General features: G+C 42.1%; 1 protein-coding gene and 1 long non-coding RNA gene across 7 annotated transcripts in view; one reads left to right on the top strand and one right to left on the bottom strand.

Moving 5' to 3' along the window:
- Nucleotides 1-16,671, top strand: part of TRAK1 (trafficking kinesin protein 1) — a 190,686-nt gene that overhangs the window by 67,244 nt on the left and 106,771 nt on the right. For all 6 annotated transcript variants that reach the window (XM_059728759.1, XM_059728758.1, XM_059728757.1 and 3 more), the window contains one exon: nt 1,758-2,053. The gene's annotated coding sequence lies outside the window, so the exon portion shown is untranslated. The remainder of the gene's footprint in view (nt 1-1,757; nt 2,054-16,671) is intronic.
- LOC109282247 (uncharacterized) lies at nt 11,778-16,658 on the bottom strand. The gene is made up of 2 exons (XR_002089184.2): nt 16,398-16,658; nt 11,778-13,016 (listed from the first exon to the last, which is right to left on the bottom strand). It is a non-coding gene; the product is annotated as an uncharacterized LOC109282247 (long non-coding RNA).

The raw sequence follows: 16,671 nt of genomic DNA, 5'->3' as shown, positions 1-16,671 counted from the left end.
ATGATTTGCTGATACTTAACAGCATTTCCTTATTGCAATCTATATGATTGATAGACATATGTTAGGGCATAATGGAGAAATGGGGTTTCTATTTATTTATTTAAAATACTTACGCCTTTACTTTTTGAGCATATTTCCTTGCCTGTTCCTTGAATCACTTCTGCCTAAATTGCAAAATACGAATGAAGATTTTACTTCAATTCTAATTTCACTCAAACAGCAATAGTCTTTCTTTATTTTAGTACAGCCACTTGAAAGGGAACAGATTTAAAAAGACTGGTGCAAATATTCCAATTTTTCCACAAAGCTGAGTTTAGCATATGCTTGGGAAACTATGAGATGAAATGTACTTTGCAGAAGGACTGTAAGTTGTACTAAATTATTCTTTGGAGACTTCCCCACTTTGGTGGCTTCCTCAGTAAAACTTTGAATTTAAGGGCATGCCATAAAATTGCATCAGTATAGAGAAGAAATGATTGTTGTTCAGTTGTAGTAGAAGCAGTATGTGTAGTAGGTTTTTGGTAACTTTTGTGCCTCTAAACCTGAGAGCCATTGTTAGGTTTACCCCTGTTTCCAAAGTACCAATGGATATTGAAGAAAAAAATTATGAATGATACAGTATCAGACAGTTTAAAGCTAAAACTGTCTGTTCCTATGCCATTGTCTATGTCTACCTCTGCTTTTCAATATAAATGAGACTAAGACCTCAAATTTCAGACCTCCTGCCTGACTCTAGTTTTTAACCAGATAGGAGTACGAGGTTGAGAAGAAGATCTGTGTAAAGTATGTAACTGACTCCAGGACCTGAGAGGTGTTTTGTGCCCCAGTCCCTTGAGATGTCTGCTAGTGTGCTCTATAGCTCATGAATTTAGAGAGAGGTGCTGTAGTATAGACGCTCCAAGCGCTCTACAGTGTTCATTGAGTTCCAGTAAACCACACTCTATGGAGGTAACAATGTTATTTTGCTAGGAGCACTATAAAATAAGATGGAAATGCCTCAGGTACAACTACTTACTTTAAGGTCAGTAAAGTAAAGGTCAGTAAAGGTGAACATAAAACTGATGCTAACTAGGGCATAGATATACCTTTACGGGAATCCTGGAGCCTTACACCAAGAATATTCCCTGTGTTTCCTTCTCAGTGAAATCCTGGCTGGCAGACATCACTATCCAGAGCTGAGTTCTTTCATCTGTGTCATGAGGGTCAGTTCAGCGATGCAGTTGCACCCATGTTTCTGTTTGCAAGTCAGTGCATTATTTCCTCATGTGCTACTGCTGGCTCTCTGACAGTACCAGGATTTCTCCTCAGCCTTGTCCTCTCTGCTGTTAGGATTTTACTCTTTTATCTTGTACTCTGCAAAATATATATCCCTCTACCGGCTGAATGTTGACCTGGGTAACCCAGTATTTTCCCCTGGCTAGGGTAGAGCTAGGTAATCAGTTAGGAGCCAGAACGTTCAGTACAGTGTTGTCTAAGGCTGATGGATGACACAGTATTAAATGGGAGCAAGACAACAACTATCTTAAGTATTTCTCCAACCACTTGTAAATATTGATATAGCAGGCCTAGCACCAATCTGCGGATAAAATAATTAGCGTATGAAAGACTGAAAGCTGCTCTGTGTAAGGTGCCTGTCTTGCTATATCTTGTGAATTTATCACAGAATCAGTACAGACTGCTTAAATAAGAGAGCTGTTTTGTTTTTAAGTTGGTTGGAAGGCTTGATCTAAGTATTTTCCGTCTTTTGTGTTTTTCAGACCTCTCACGCAAACAAACGCTTGCAAAGAGGCAAGGTTGGTTTTCTACCTGCCAGACCCAGTCTCCGGCACTGGTCCCCCTGATGGCAGTTTGTATATCCCTGTGAAACCTGCCAAGCTGGACGCCACAGCTCTGCACGACTGCACTTTGGCCATCCCTGTGCCCCCTTCAGAGCCAACGAACCATGCAGTCTTAGCCTGTGACACAGGCATTCATGAAGAGCACTATGTAAGCGAAGCAGTGGAGGATGATGTGCCAGACTGCAGAGAGTACCGAGATGCCTGCACCATTACCGGTATGCTGCAACCTATTCTCTTTCGTTTTTGTGATGGTTACAAAAAAACTAAGCTTCCTTTCACCTACTAAAGTGATGCAGTAACATAATATATAAACCAGTTATTGTTCTACTAGTCTGGAACATGAATCCTGAATCCTAAATTAAGTCTAAGCACTTCCAAAGAGTTTTGCTTGTTGCAAATACAGTATTAATTTACTACTGTGTAACTAGAATATTTCAGGATTTTCAATTATTGTATAGCTGCAGCTTGGAATGTAGGCTAACAAGAAAATGGGGCATTAGGAATATTGTAGCTTTTAAAATAATTGTCAGAAACTTTTATAAAAAGTTGCAGTTGGTGTTGATATCAACCTTAGCTTAGCCCCCTTGTTAACCTGCTTAATCATGGTTTCATGGATTTTGCAGAAACCGCGAAATCCATAATTGTCTGAGAAATCAACTTAACAATTAATAAAAATAAAATGCTGGCTCCCTGTGGGAGCCAGCTGTCCTTGCAGCCCACCCAGGAGGGGAAGGCGCCATTTGGTGGTGTGGCATGAAGGGCAGTCAGCGGCCAAGATGGTGACCGTCCCCTCATCCTTCCTTCACCAGTCAGTGGTGAGGGGTGGAGCCTCCGGGAAATGCCTGTGAAATCAGCTTTTTGTGCCATGACTAAGCCACAAACTTTCCTTTGTTTAACTGCAAATTAAGTAGGTCCCTATTGCTAATGTGTGAATTGCAGTTGGGTAACAAGCAGTTTTTGGCACCTGTTATGGGTTCAATCTTGTGCCCCTTTTTAGTACTTTGGAACTGCTGCCCCACTTGCTTACCCCTAGTTAGGCTCCTGACCGCACTGTTTGCTCTTTGTGCGTTTGGGGGTTGGTGGGGAGAATTGTTGCAGTGTTTTGTGCTTTGGTTTGTATGCTTGTTAAAACAGCAAGCAGAGAGAGACACTGTACTGTTTCCCTTTTCACTGTTAGCTCTAGGGCTAATATTTAAGCTTTATTGGACAAATTCTCAAAATCACTCCTAGTAAACACTTGAATGAAATGATAGCTTTGTTCTTCTCATGGCTATAATCATAGGTGTATGGAATATGGGTTTCATAGGTTCATAGATTGTACAGTTGGAAGGGACCCCGAAGGATCATTGTGTTTGACCCCCTGCCCCAGGCAAGAAAAGGACCAAGGTCAGACAACCCCAGCCAGGTGCCGATCTAGCCTCCTCTTGGATTTAGATATGTAGAGGTACAGGATAGAACTTAGTGCTTGAATTCAACTGTCCTTTTCCTTGTATATGAATGAGCTTTATGACTCAAGTTATCCAAAGATATAGGCATCGAGTGATGGACCAATTCCTTTTCACATGCATGCTTTGTTGGCTCAGTTCAAAGGTTTCTGCTCAGCTTGATATCACCTGTCCATTTGGATGTCTGTATATGTTATGAGCTCAGAAGCAACAAAGGATGCAACCCTCCCTGAGCAGATACGTCTCAGATGAAACTGAATAATGCAACATTGCCCAAATGAACACTAAAATCTCTGGAGAAGCCTCCCGCCTTGAGTATACTCAAGCAACCTTCTTTTTGTTCTTAAGATCCCTGTAAAAACTTGCATTTGGCAGCTAGCTGTTCGCAAGTACACATCATACACTGCTGCCTGGCATCTCTGTCCTTTCAATTCCATTTGCAGGAGAATTTAAACTCCCATTATCAAAAAGAGAAACTTACTAACTTTAAATCAGGAGATCCTCCCCAGTCACAACTGGGTGATTGATCTCACAGGTGTAAGTTGGAGTCCTCCACAGTTTCTCCAGTGAAATTCTGACACTTTTAAGATTCTTAACTAAGAAAAAGTATAGCAGCGGTGACTGTAAGTGTCACAAAGGCTTTAAAGATTTAAAAAAAGCCCCAAAATTCAATTATATTATGAGAACAGGCCTCCTAATGGAAAAGTAAAGTTCCTATTACCAAAAGGAACTTTTCCTCTTACCATAGATATTTGCACCTGTTTCAGAAGCTGGCCTTGGGGTATGACCACAGTCCATAGGCATTTGCATTGTTCCAAAACTTCCCAGGTGGAGTTGGAAGCCCACAGAAAACGTGTCATTATGTTTAGTAACAAAACCATGTTGTATCTGTTCCAGGCACGCTGTGGCTGAGCAGTTCTTGTGACTTATTCTTTCAGTATGTCCCTGGGGACACTGAGATCTGAAGCTGGTGTTTTGTTTCTGACTCCAGGCCAGAACAGCCCAGAGTTTTGTCACAAATGTAAATACCTTCCTGACTGCTGGTCTTCAGAAGACAAGGCAGTCCCCTCCTCTTATTCAGTGCTTTTTATAAGTTGAAGCCAATGTTTGCTTTCTCACTGTGAATTCTCTTAAACACAGCTTACTTTCTGGATTTCCTGTGACTAGGCCTGTTGTTTGCCAAATCTGATGGTTGTTGTTTGCCATATCTGATTTACTTATTGCTCCTACAAGATTTGGGGGTTTTTTTATAGATAGGCTGTACAAAAGAGCAAATTTCTGCTGTGTCTAGCTTGGGAACAGGAGCCTGTTCTGTTTCTGAGTGCTTTCCATCCTTTTTCCCAACGGAATAGGGATTTATAAAGGCAGTCTAACTTGTTCACATGTTTAAGCAAATTGAAAGGCACAGACTAAGGTTTTGCCAAATTCAAACTACAGTACCTCCTCATCTGCAGAAGTAGGATTAGTTTGTAATTATTATTGCAGATAATGTCAAGAGGTAACAGATATCCAGGGTTGATAGGTCAGCAGGACTTAAAGAGCAGCATCCCATTTGAGGGAGGAAGAAATCAGTGAAGGATGTTCAGTGTTGAGGTATATTTTAGTTGCTTGTCTTATGTAAAAATAATCCAGGCCTGGAACAGAGATGATCAGAAACAGCATGCAGGAGAGTTGCTGTTTCTTCCAGTCCAACAATAATAATTAGATTCAAGCAGATAAGACTGTTTAAGAATTGACTCCAATCAAAGATAAAGGTAAAGAACCAACTTCCCTGCTATTTTCCATCCCAGAACATCTTGTAAAATAATGACCATACTACATGATGTGTTGCAAACCAAGGGGAAACTTGAAAGATGGTTACATCTTGTGACACCCAATGAATCATAATTGATGAGCTGCAAATTGGAGCTTATATAAATCTACATATTTTGAAGGATCCTGATATTCTTGATTGATTGAAATGTTATGGTGGAGGAAACATGTTTTTAAAAATGTTTCCAGAAAAAGTTAGCAGCGTTACACTATACTGTTGAAAGAGTCATTTCTTAAATCGGAAGAGTGATTTCAATATAGGTAATTAGGTGGGTTTTAATGAAGTTTTAAGTGGAAAAAATGCATCCCTAATTACAGGGCTTTTTCCTGACACCATAATTGTATAAGTAGGTATGATAGGCAACATTTAGGATTAGTCCTGGTTTGCAGATAACAGGGCCAGTGTTGTATTTCTGAAAAATCCTTGATTTATGTGGTTGTTGCATTATTTGCTCTTAATTACCACTTTTTCCTTTCTTCTTTTTGTCTTTGCATTCTTAGATGAACAGTGAGAAATACAGATGTGGATGTAGCACCATCTAGTGTGCTTTCAACTGAAAGTCATCATATTTGAGCAAACTTGCATACTGTAGTGTTTAATGCAGGACTAGGCATTTCTGGCTAAGAGGTCTTGCCTGGAAAACTACATTAAAGAAAATTTCCTTTCCACTTCCAATTTTTACTGTCATTATTCAGGGACAAAGAGAAAGATAAAATGAAACACTGCCATACAGAGGCTGCTTAGAGATGTGGAAAAAAACCCCCAGCGCTTTACTTTCAGTTTGGCGCGCCCCCACACGGAGCACAGCGCATGCCCAGAAGAGTAATTGTGTTAGTTTGACCCGGCTTGCTCAGTGTGTGTGTATAGGCCATGAGCTCCTGCATTAATTTTTGGTGCTTTTATCTAATAGCTGATTGAATCATCTATTAGATAAAAGCACCAAAAAGCCCTACTGAAGTAAGCTATACAGACACTGGAGCCAAGTCAAACTGACTCAATTCCTCTTCTAGTAAAGCATTGAGTTTTTTGTGGGGGGTTCTCCCATGTCTGTCAGCACCCTAAGAATGTAATTTACTCTAGCTTTTAAAATTCTAAAAGCCTATTATCCTTCTTGCCTTGGCCTGTCCATCAATAGTTGTCATGAATACCATCCTTTCTGAAATGGGGGAGACAGACAACTGCTGACAATAGCAGCAGAAATGGGGGAGTTGTGCTTGCAAAGTAAATAAGAAATTTTGCACATTTTAACATTTCCATGTTTTTGTTGGGTTTTTTTTGGGGGGGGGGGAGGGGAGGGGGTTGCCTTATGTTACTGTTTCTACTAGAAATTCCTGACTCTCTTTTTAGTCTGTCTTCAATATGTTGACTTAGTGTGACTGAAAATTTTCTTGGGTGTCAGGACTCCCTTACTGAGAATAACTCTGACATGGCATATTTTGCAGTCTAGAATTGATAGCTCTTTTAATATGCCACATGGGCTTTTTCTTTGCGTGTGCATGTGCATGTGTTGGTGGGGAGAATGGATGAGTAGTCTTTGAGTAAAAAAGTGTAGTGTCTTCATTGCTATCCATGACTCAACCTAATAATCCCTTTGGGATACATGTCAGGAGAGTGGTATTTACCTCATCTGGCTGTCACTTTGGCCTGTGGCAAACATTACACTTAAGATGTGATTAACCTGGCCATTCATTCATCCAATTAATGGTGCAATAAAACAGGGACTAAGCCACACAGTTATTACACATATTTTGTGTAATAACTTTTTGACTGGTTCATGTTGTGCCTTAAACTGAATGTGTGGCCAGGCCAATAAGCTGATCAGGGCTCCCAGCCTTGGGGGTACATCAGGTCCTTGACTCATTTTGTCCTTGACACCCTTTTCTTTGCCCCACGTATGCCTTTCTAGTACAGCCTCATTTGATGTCATCACTTTGTAATTCCAGAACTCGGGCCACTGCTTTATCATCTACTACCCCATCTCTTCAGTCCTTCTGAAACTTCTACTCCAATATTGTTGCTTATAAATGTATCTTGTTACTCCATCCTTGGCTATTGTGGTCAAGAGCTCCTTCGTTCTCCGTTGTCCAGGACTGGCTCTAGGTATTATTTATTACTCCTTTCTTTCACCAACATCTAATCTATAATTGGGTTTGTGGGTCTTTCTGTAACGTTGCAATACGTCTGTACTGTTAACTATAGATCAATCCAAAGCTTTGTTTCTTGGCTCATTTACTTCACCTTCCTCTCTGGCATCTCTGATTTTTCTGGCTTTTGCTCTCATTTTACCTAAGCTGCTGAAACCAAAATTATCTTTCTTTCTCACTGCTCAAGTTTTGTCATTCCTCTGCTTGAATCTGAATATGTTGGGGAAACACTGAAAGTATTGGTTCATCCTCATGTTCAATTGAGTTATGCTTCTCAACAGACACTTTTCAACCTCTACCCTCTTTTATGCCATTTGGCATGCAATAGTAGCTTCTTGATTGCCTTGAGTAAGGGACTTTACACCTCTTTTTATGCCACCTCCTAACCTAAACATCTTCCTTCTCCTGTGCACTTGACCTCCTGGTGCTCATTGTCTAAATCTCTTTTAAAGACACTTTTTAAGGGCAGCTTTCCAGTGCTAGTTTTGCTCCATTATCCCTGTCCTCCTGCTGGACCACATTCTTCAGGCTATTACACATATTAAGCATCATTTTAATGTAAAAATAATCACTCTGTATCACAATGAAAGCACTTATCTGTAGATACTTTGGTAGATAGTTAATCTTCCTGAAGCTGATGACCTGTTATTGGAATGTCCACAGGGCTGGAGAAAAATCCAGGGGAGCCACAAATGCTCATCTCTAGGAACCTAGTGAAATCACCATTTTTTGGTTGTCATGGAAACTGTGATTTTGGGGAGACTGCAAAAAAGCTTAGGCTCCGTACTGTTGGCAGGCTCCCTAGGGGGGGAAAAAAACACTTTACCAAAAATAAAATGATGGTTCCCTCTGGGGAGCCAGTCCTCCTGGCCACTGTGATCTAGCCATACAGCCCAGCAGGAGGGGAAAGGGTTGGGGGGGATCTTCCAGCATGGCAAGATGGCTGCTGTCCTTGCCCCTTGCTGCTGCTTGGTTGTGAGAGCTGTCCATCATATAGTCCTGCCCCTCTTCACCAATTGGTGGTTAGGGCAGGATCTCATGACAGACAGCCCTTAAAGGCAGTCAGTGGTGAGGGGCAGATCTGCATGACAGACAGACCTCTCTGCTAATAAGTGGTGAGGTGCGGGTCTGCCAGGGCCCCTCGGGCAATCAGAGGAGGGGGAGGGGGTACTGCCATGCTTGGCTACAAAAATGGCTGCCAGCCCTGCAGTCTGCCCATGAAATCAGCCGGCAGCCCCCTTGAGTTCAGTAGACCCCTACTCATGTCCTGAAAAGCTTGTCTAACTTTATCCCAACTGCATAGTTGGTCCAATAGAAGATATGACCCCAATAAATCCTTGCCTCTCACATCATTACGTAGCATTTGCCCCTTAGATTTGTGAACTACTTGGAGTAAGTTCTTGCCCCGTTGATATCTCAGTAAGTTGCACCTTTGTTATGCATTAGCAATAACAAACTACAGTTGATTACAAATGAATTCAAACTGGTGCAAATAATGATATACAAAAGCTTTTCATCTTAAAGCTGCGAAGAAATCCCCCTCTGTCTGTCCCTGGATTGAGACATTCCAGCTACCCCTCTGTTTTTCAGTCTGGCTGCTACTATTTTGTTCAACCTGGTCACCTAGGTGACCAGGCTGTAAAAATTCCTGAGGAGAGGGGGCACTCTTTCCATTCTTTCGGCAGGATTTTGGGAACACAGAAGCCACGAGCCTCCAGAGAATCTCTGGATGAATTTGTAAATAGAAATCTGGAATCTAGCTAGTAGATTAGACCTAAGTAATTCAGATGTGTATTAAAAGGGTCCCCAAACCCAATCTCTGTAAAGACCTGAAATTTGTACGTTTGATCAAAGTGTTTTTTTTGGGTTTTTTTTTAACTCCCTTTTTTCTACCCCCACTCTCTTCATCTGATCAATAAAGTTATTGGGTTAGAGTATGCCTGGCTGTGCATTCCTGAGGGGAGAGACAGGCCTTTTCACTCCTTTGCTTGGGTGGCTAAGGTGGGCTTGGCTTTTCACTTTCCTCTGGAGTAGGAGGCTATCTTTGGATGCTTCAGGTGGAAAGAAGCACCCAGTAATATTACAGCACCCCCAAGGCTTGTAGGGTTTGTGTACCCCAGGCTGCACAGAGCATTAATGGAGACAAATGCCCAGGTGGTGGCAGCTTTACCCCAGGTTTGTGGGTGTTCTCCAGGAAGGGGGACAGTCGGCAGTAGGCTCCCCAGGGGAGACTCCAGAAGCGTGGTTTTGGGTGTGGTATGCAGAGGTGGGTGGCTCTGCGTAGTAGCGCCACTTACTCAGCCGTCACAAAAGCCATAGTACCATTGATTCTTCCCCAAGATACGTTTTTTGTCTGTTTCAAGGTCAGTCTTACTAAGGAACATGTTAGAATTGAACAAGGATGTAAGATTCTGTAATTTTAAGAATGATCTTTAGAGCTGTAGCACTGAACCTGTTCAGCCTCAGCAAGAGGAGGCTGAGGGGGGACCTGGTGGCTGCCTACAAGCTCATCAGGGGAAATCAACAGCAAATAGGCAGAGCCCTTTTCTCCCCAGCACCACCTGGGGTGACAAGGAACAAAGGTAATAAGCTGATGGAGAATAGGTTTAGGTTAGAGATCAGAAGGCAATATTTTACAGTTAGGGTGGCCAAAATCTGGAACCAACTTCCCAGGGAAGTGGTCCTCGCCCCTACCTTGGGCAAATTGAAGAGGAGGTTGGATGATCACCTGTCTGGGGTCTTGTGAACCCAGCATTCATTCCTGCCTGTGGCAGCGGATCGGGCTAGATGATCTGTTCAGGTCCCTCCTGACCCTAGCTGCTATGAAACTTTACACTTTGTATCAGAATTGAAACTTAGCAACAATAGTGGAACTGTTCTTAGGATTTTATGTATTCTGTGCTTTATCAATGATGCCTTTGCTTTTTGTGATGCATTCTCAGTCTGTCTTGGCTGTTTAGGTCTAAAAAACATAATGAATCTATTTTTTCTTAATGCTGTTTAAATTTTTGTTTTGCCAGCATGCAATTCGTGTGCGAATAGTTTTTGTTCCTGCTGTAAAGGAATGGGCTTTGGTTAGCTAAGTTTACTTTTTTCTTGGAAAGTACAAAAAACAACTTCATTTGATTGCATTGGCCAAGTGGGGAAAAATGTTTCATATTTGAGTAAAATTAACACTACTTGATATCCTTACTGTACAGTAAACCACTACAGTTCTGTGTGTGTGTGTGTGTGTGTGTGTGTGATCTGTATGTGGAAAGTTCTGAAAGCTCTTATGTCAAGTTGTTTAAAATAAGGGAGATTACTGCATGTAAATTTTTTAAAATTGGGAAATTATATAAGAACAGTTCAGTTTCTAAGCAAGTATAATTTCTTGATCCTTAAGCATTAGGTCAGGCTCTCATGCTTTTATCTAGCTCTTGGCTCAGCAAAGTTCAAACAAGCAATGGCAACGCATAGTGAGCGGCCACGGGGGAACCACCCCAGACTAAGGTAGCACCAGTCACCCATGCAGACAAGTTTTTTCATTCAGCTGCTCAAAGTGTGTCAAACTGTCAGACTTAAAGAGAAGAGAATGACATGCTGTAGCTGTACACACCCATGTCTACTGAAGTCGAGTGAGCATTCACAGGCACATATGTTCTCCCTATTGATGCTCCTGCACAGCAAAGAAGAGTTGTGATATTATGTGCAATATAAGTCTCTAATTATGACCTTGGGAAAGAAGGTTCTTTTTTAAATGTCCATAAGGTGTGTTACACATAAGACTAATATAATTTTTTTTTCTCTTGAAACAACAGGTTTTTTTAGTGGAAAAACTGAATTTTTGATCAACTTAAATGAAAAATGATGACAGAAAACCAACATGCCACTGTGGTTCTTCATGCTCTGTCTATCTGTCTTTTCCCTCTCCCTCTCTCCTTCTATAAGCTAGCCCCCACAGCCAGATAGCACCACCCATGAATCATTGGAGCTGTGCAACTACTAAGATTCATTAACACCCCCCACCCCATCATGGAGCAGAAAGACGTGTGGATATGGACAACTGTTACATTTGTAATGCTACAAAATATGATTGTGCATGAGTACAAGCCATCTGTAGCGCTAAAGAAGTGATCAAAGCTCTACAAAAAACCACAGGAACTTCTCTATAGCACTTTTTTTGTAGCATCACATGCTACACGTGTTTAGTTTTCTGCAGAGCTAGAGGGGTCTGTAGCACCCCCAGCATCCCAAAATCCTTTGCTGTCCCTGCTCTTTTCCAGGTGGCTGGTTCCTTGAGCCCTCCCAGCTGGCAAGCTGTCAGGGAGTCCTGCTGGGACCCTAGCCAGTGCTCTGGCAATAGCATCATTGTCACAAGACCAGCCACCACCACTGCCAGAGCCCAAGAGTGCCAGGAGAGTTTCCAACACCATTTGCCAGAGCACATATTTTTTACTGAATCACTTACTAGTGCTACAAATAAACAACTATCCATAGCTGCAGTGTAGCCAGGAAGCCAGTCTATGGGAAAGAAGGGGAGAATGCAACTCGTAAGTAGGCTTGACAGGATTCAATTTTTATTGGTAAATGTTGATAAATGTTGATTTCACCTCACACTTACAGACCAATGAAAAAAAATATTTCCATTGCTAATAATCAAAATGTATAGAAAGGTGCGGGGGTGTAAGAAAAATGATGCCTGGTGGAATATATGACAACAGATCAATCAGTCCTACAGAACTATGCTGAATGTAGTTTAGACTGCAACTTCCAGAAACCCCAGGTAACTGGGAACAAAGGAAGAGGAAGTGACAAAGCAGATGAGGGAGATATGGGCAAGTGGAACTGGGACTGATAGCAGCTCTGCCACTCAGCTGATGGCAGTCCTATAGTAGCTGTGTTTGTTGTAGGGGGCAGTTATACTGCAGTCCTCAAAATTCAAATCAATAAAAATCAAAATAAATGCTTAAAAATAGACATCAATATTATCTGTCAAAATTATTAAAAAATAAAATAAAATTCTGCCAAGCCTGCTCATAAGGCAGTGAAGTGGCATTTCAGAATTAAAACCAAACCAAATGAACGCACTTTTCAGTTTTACATAGGAAACTTCAACAATTAGTATTATTATTTTTTTTAACTTCTGTGTTTTTAGAAAAACAATGTTATGACAAGTTTTAGTAAAAAGTCACAGGACCTTGCAATAACAATATCCTATAGCTTAGACAGAACTGCTCAAGCAGCTTTTGAGACAGCACTCTTTAAATGTGCAAGGACTGGTGTCTTCTTTCTTTCTTAGTAAAGAACACAAGATTCTGGAATTAGCTCTTTCAGCCTGCTCCACAACCGGAGGTTGAAGTACAGGAAGCAAATCCCAATATTCTTTATAGGCAAGTTAATTAATTTAAAGGCAGGCTTTCTTTCCCCACCTTTTGATGAGCCTTATCTCTGAGTTGGAAAATTAGGCACATTTTATAAATTCTCACACGCACTCACACACACTGTGTATGTAATATTTTATATCAAAATTAGCAGAGTAATGTTCCATTTTCAAGACTAGTAATTCTTGCCAGCAGCAGTAACCACAATGAGCACTTTAGAAACCATCCACTATGTCCCTTTTGTAGAACTAATGAATTTAAGTATTGGTCATTTAAGTGGTATAATTTAAGTGTTGGCTTGCTGAGTTCATCCAGTTGGAAGTGCTGCATACTGTTATCTTCCTTCTCAGCTGATCTGTAGAAAGACTGATAGCAAGGCTGAATTCTCTTAGACCCCGTGGCAGGCGTTATTTCTGCAGAGATGCAACATTTGTAGCGTTACAAAATAGTGCTGTGGGCAGTCATGTGTTCAGAGACCCCTGTCTAGAAGGCAACTAAATTGCCATAAAGTCATTCTTTCCAGCTAGAGCTTGGTAGGTGGCTGTTCCATGGCTCCCTTTGCCCCAGGGGCCTGTCAGTAAGCTCAAGAGACCCTCTAAAGTTCCCAGGTTGCAGGCAGCCCCATTACCCTTGCTGCACCCCCTAATCAGCCCTTAGCCCCTTGCATGGAGGTAAGGGTGAGGGAGTTCCCTGCAAGTGGTTGCAGGAGCTGATCAGGAGGCACAGACCTCCCCTTACCTTACAGGGGCCCCCTTACAGCTCATTGAGGGCAGCTTTGATAATTATAGGACAGGTGGAAGCTTTGATAACTGCCTCTCACCGCATAAGAACTGGGGCTGATTTCTGGGACCTCATAGCCAGAGTACTGGCTCTTTGACGGAGTCTTAGCTGTGGGATTGGGGCTTCTCACCAGAGCTGTCAAAACATGGGCAAGAGCTCATATCCTAACAGACCTGCTGAACTGCAGGGGTCTCCACCCTGAAGCCAGAGCACCAGGCTGGGGGCAGCAGCATGGAAAGCAGAGCTGAAGACTGATTGTTGGACCACGCAGGGGACAACGCTCCCAGACAACTGGCTTCTGAATGGATAGTCACGAAGCCAGTCACTCTCCCTCTCCCCTCCTCCCATCTCCCCACAAGAAGGAGGAAAGGAGGGAAAGTGAAGGTCTATGTAATACTGGTGGACAGAAATCCTTGTCCAGACATTAAATGTGTTGCAGAAAGCCTTCCTGCAAAAAAGAGATTGTTGTTTTAAACAGCAGTTTGTGTTGTTGTTGTGGACCCACCATTTTTGAGGGAGATATGCCATCTTTATCCTATAACAGACAACTTGAATATCGAGCTGGTCATTTTTTGTAGTGGGTAGATGGTATATAGACCATAATACATGTAAGGCTGATTATGGCATTACATGAGAATGTATTCCTTCTTCTGATTATCCATAAGGATAGGCTTACAGCTGTGTTTCTTCCAATTTGTGTTTCTGCCTAAAGTGGGAGGAAAGCATCAAAAGACCACGTCAGCTCTAAGATAGAGAGCTGCAAGCATCCATTTCAGGATTGCTGTGGTCTTCCAAATCCCATGACCTGTCAACTGGGTAGGTAGTTCTAGGAAAGCTATTATCATTCTGGCTTCCATCCTGGGACTGTTACCAGGTTTATGACCAGACCAGCAAGGAAAACCCTATTAGTCATAGCCTTTTAGTTGGCCATGAGCCTAGATTGGCTAATGTTTGCTTGAATGACAGCTTTCCAAAGCTGCTGGTCTCTCCTTCATTTAGCCCTCCTGTAGCAGGGCTGTTCTGATATCAAAGGGTTTTAGTGACTTGCATTCCAATATTTAGAGAAGGGATGAAAGTCGATCACCAGAGAGCCCTCTAAAGACCCCTTCCTCCACTTTGAACTGCTCCTTTTTCTGGCTTCACGTGGGCTTCAATAACAGGGAGGCCTTGAGGAAGGTGAATTTTATATACACGTTATTTGTACCATCTGGGATACTTTCCTGTCCAGTCGATGGCCTGTGAGCACTTAACATGCATTCTGTGGGCCCTGGCAGCTACTTTCCTGCTGCCACACAGTGGGTGAGGTCCTGGGGGATTGCATGTTGCCAATGCATCCTGTGTGGCTAGGCAGGAGGCAAACTGGGGGGAGTATGTGCTCTTTGTGGGGGGGGGGGTGGGAATGGGAGGGGAGAGAGTGGCAGAGGTGGTATGCCATGGGCAGGGAGGGCTGCTGCATAATCCATATAGCAAATGGATCTTGGGGAGGCTGTCCCTGCAGCATGTGGCCCATATAGTGTGTGGTCTGTGGCCCCAGGCTGTAACAAATTTGGACAGCCCTTCTGTAAGGGGCCAGTGGTTTTTACAAAGTATGCACTGTGTAGCTGCAGTCAGCTGAAGTCATTTCTAAGTGATCAGGACAGCTCTCCAAAAGATTGGCTACAGCTTTCTCTCCCCTAAAAAGTGCTATATCAGCTCAGCTGTGATAGTTGTCTGAGGTCATGGTCTAGTAGTCATTAACAGTACCTAAAGATAGTAGAGTGGGTTTTTTGGTTATTCGCTGGGGAGGGGAGGAGAAGGGGGAGAAAAATATATTGACCAGTCTCTTACTTGAGGTGCCATGTAATGTATAATTTTGAGGAAACTGTATATATGGAAACCAAACTTAACAGTTCTTGAACTGCTTATGATTTTATCCAGGAGAGACTTTTATGTTTATCTAGAATAACTGTTAAAAAAAAAATAGGTATTACTTTTTTTAGTATGAATTTTATACTTAATCTGTTTTAAAATGTTTAGAATCAAACAATTAAGAGACTTCCATCCCCTTTGGCTCATTCATAAAGTTTTATGTGATGTCGTACTAAATTTTCACACAATTGCCCACTATGTTTCTGCGATACAGTCCTTGTGTTAGTGCACTGCGTAGCTGTATAAGGGAGTTGATAAGGCTTCATAGCCAAACATAACTGTGACGCTTGCTTGAAGTCTTAAACAAAACAATAGTCTCCATTGTATTATAGAATTGGACAGCATGCTGCCAATTTTAAAATTTTTAATATTTTTAAAAATCAGTGCCCTGAAACAATACCGACTCAGTTCCTACCCCCCTGCACTCTTACCCCCCCTCCCCCCCAAGCTAGGGCTTTTGATTTATTTTTGTGTATTTTTATGTAGTAAGTAGTGAATCAAAACTGCCACATGTGCATTCAACTGTGGGCAGCATAAAGTTCATTTAATGTCTTGTATTGTACTTCAGCCTCCGGGCAGTTACAGTGCAAAAAACAAAAGCTGGCTTTTAATGAGATCATTTCTAGTGAGCTGGCACTGAAGCTAACTCTGTTTCAGGTCTGATTTTTTTTTTTTTTTAAATTATCATTATTTGAAAATCTAAAGTTAGCAGGTTGTCTTAAAAATGTTATCCAGCAAATTACTTTTTAAAATATGGATTGACTTTTATCTAACTAGTTATATAGAAGGGATGCAGATGGGATGGAGTGTAGTAGGGTAGGATAGGACAGAGGAAAACTGAGTGTGAGAGGAAATGGGAGTCTTTGTGGCAGGCTGGTCTTCTGAACTCATTGCTATGAATCCTCCCACAGCTTCTCTTTTTGTTTTTCTAAGGTTTATTTATTTTCCTTCTCTGCCCATTTCTTTTTCCTCTGTCCATCTCCTCCTTTCATATGACCTTTTCTCTGCCTCCCCTCCCCTGGTCAGACTCAAGGTATCCCTGTATAATTTTAGTGACTAGAGTGGCATCCCACTTCAAAATCTAATTTATTTATTAAATTGCTTACCTTCTTGGAGAGGGGACAGGCAGTGGAGGTGAGGGAGCAGTTAGGCAGGGGGAGCCTGAGCCTGCCCATATTTACTTATCTTCCTACATCTGAAGCCTGAGCCTGTTTTTATCCACGTCTCTCCTCACACTTCCTGCATTGCCCTTCAAAGGATCTGGGAGCATCCGAGTGTGGCAGCCAACCCTCCTGTGGGCTGGCAGCCAACCTTTTGCAGCCCGGGGGTTGGGAACCTTTGCTGTACAGAACCTTGACCTTTGGGAGTGTCAGCATGTGG

The sequence above is a fragment of the Alligator mississippiensis genome, chromosome 5 (assembly GCF_030867095.1).
Source record: "Alligator mississippiensis isolate rAllMis1 chromosome 5, rAllMis1, whole genome shotgun sequence".
Classification (NCBI taxonomy): domain Eukaryota; kingdom Metazoa; phylum Chordata; order Crocodylia; family Alligatoridae; genus Alligator; species Alligator mississippiensis.
The sequence above is the reverse complement of the archived record's forward strand: the minus strand, read 5'-3'. Positions and strand labels throughout refer to the sequence as shown.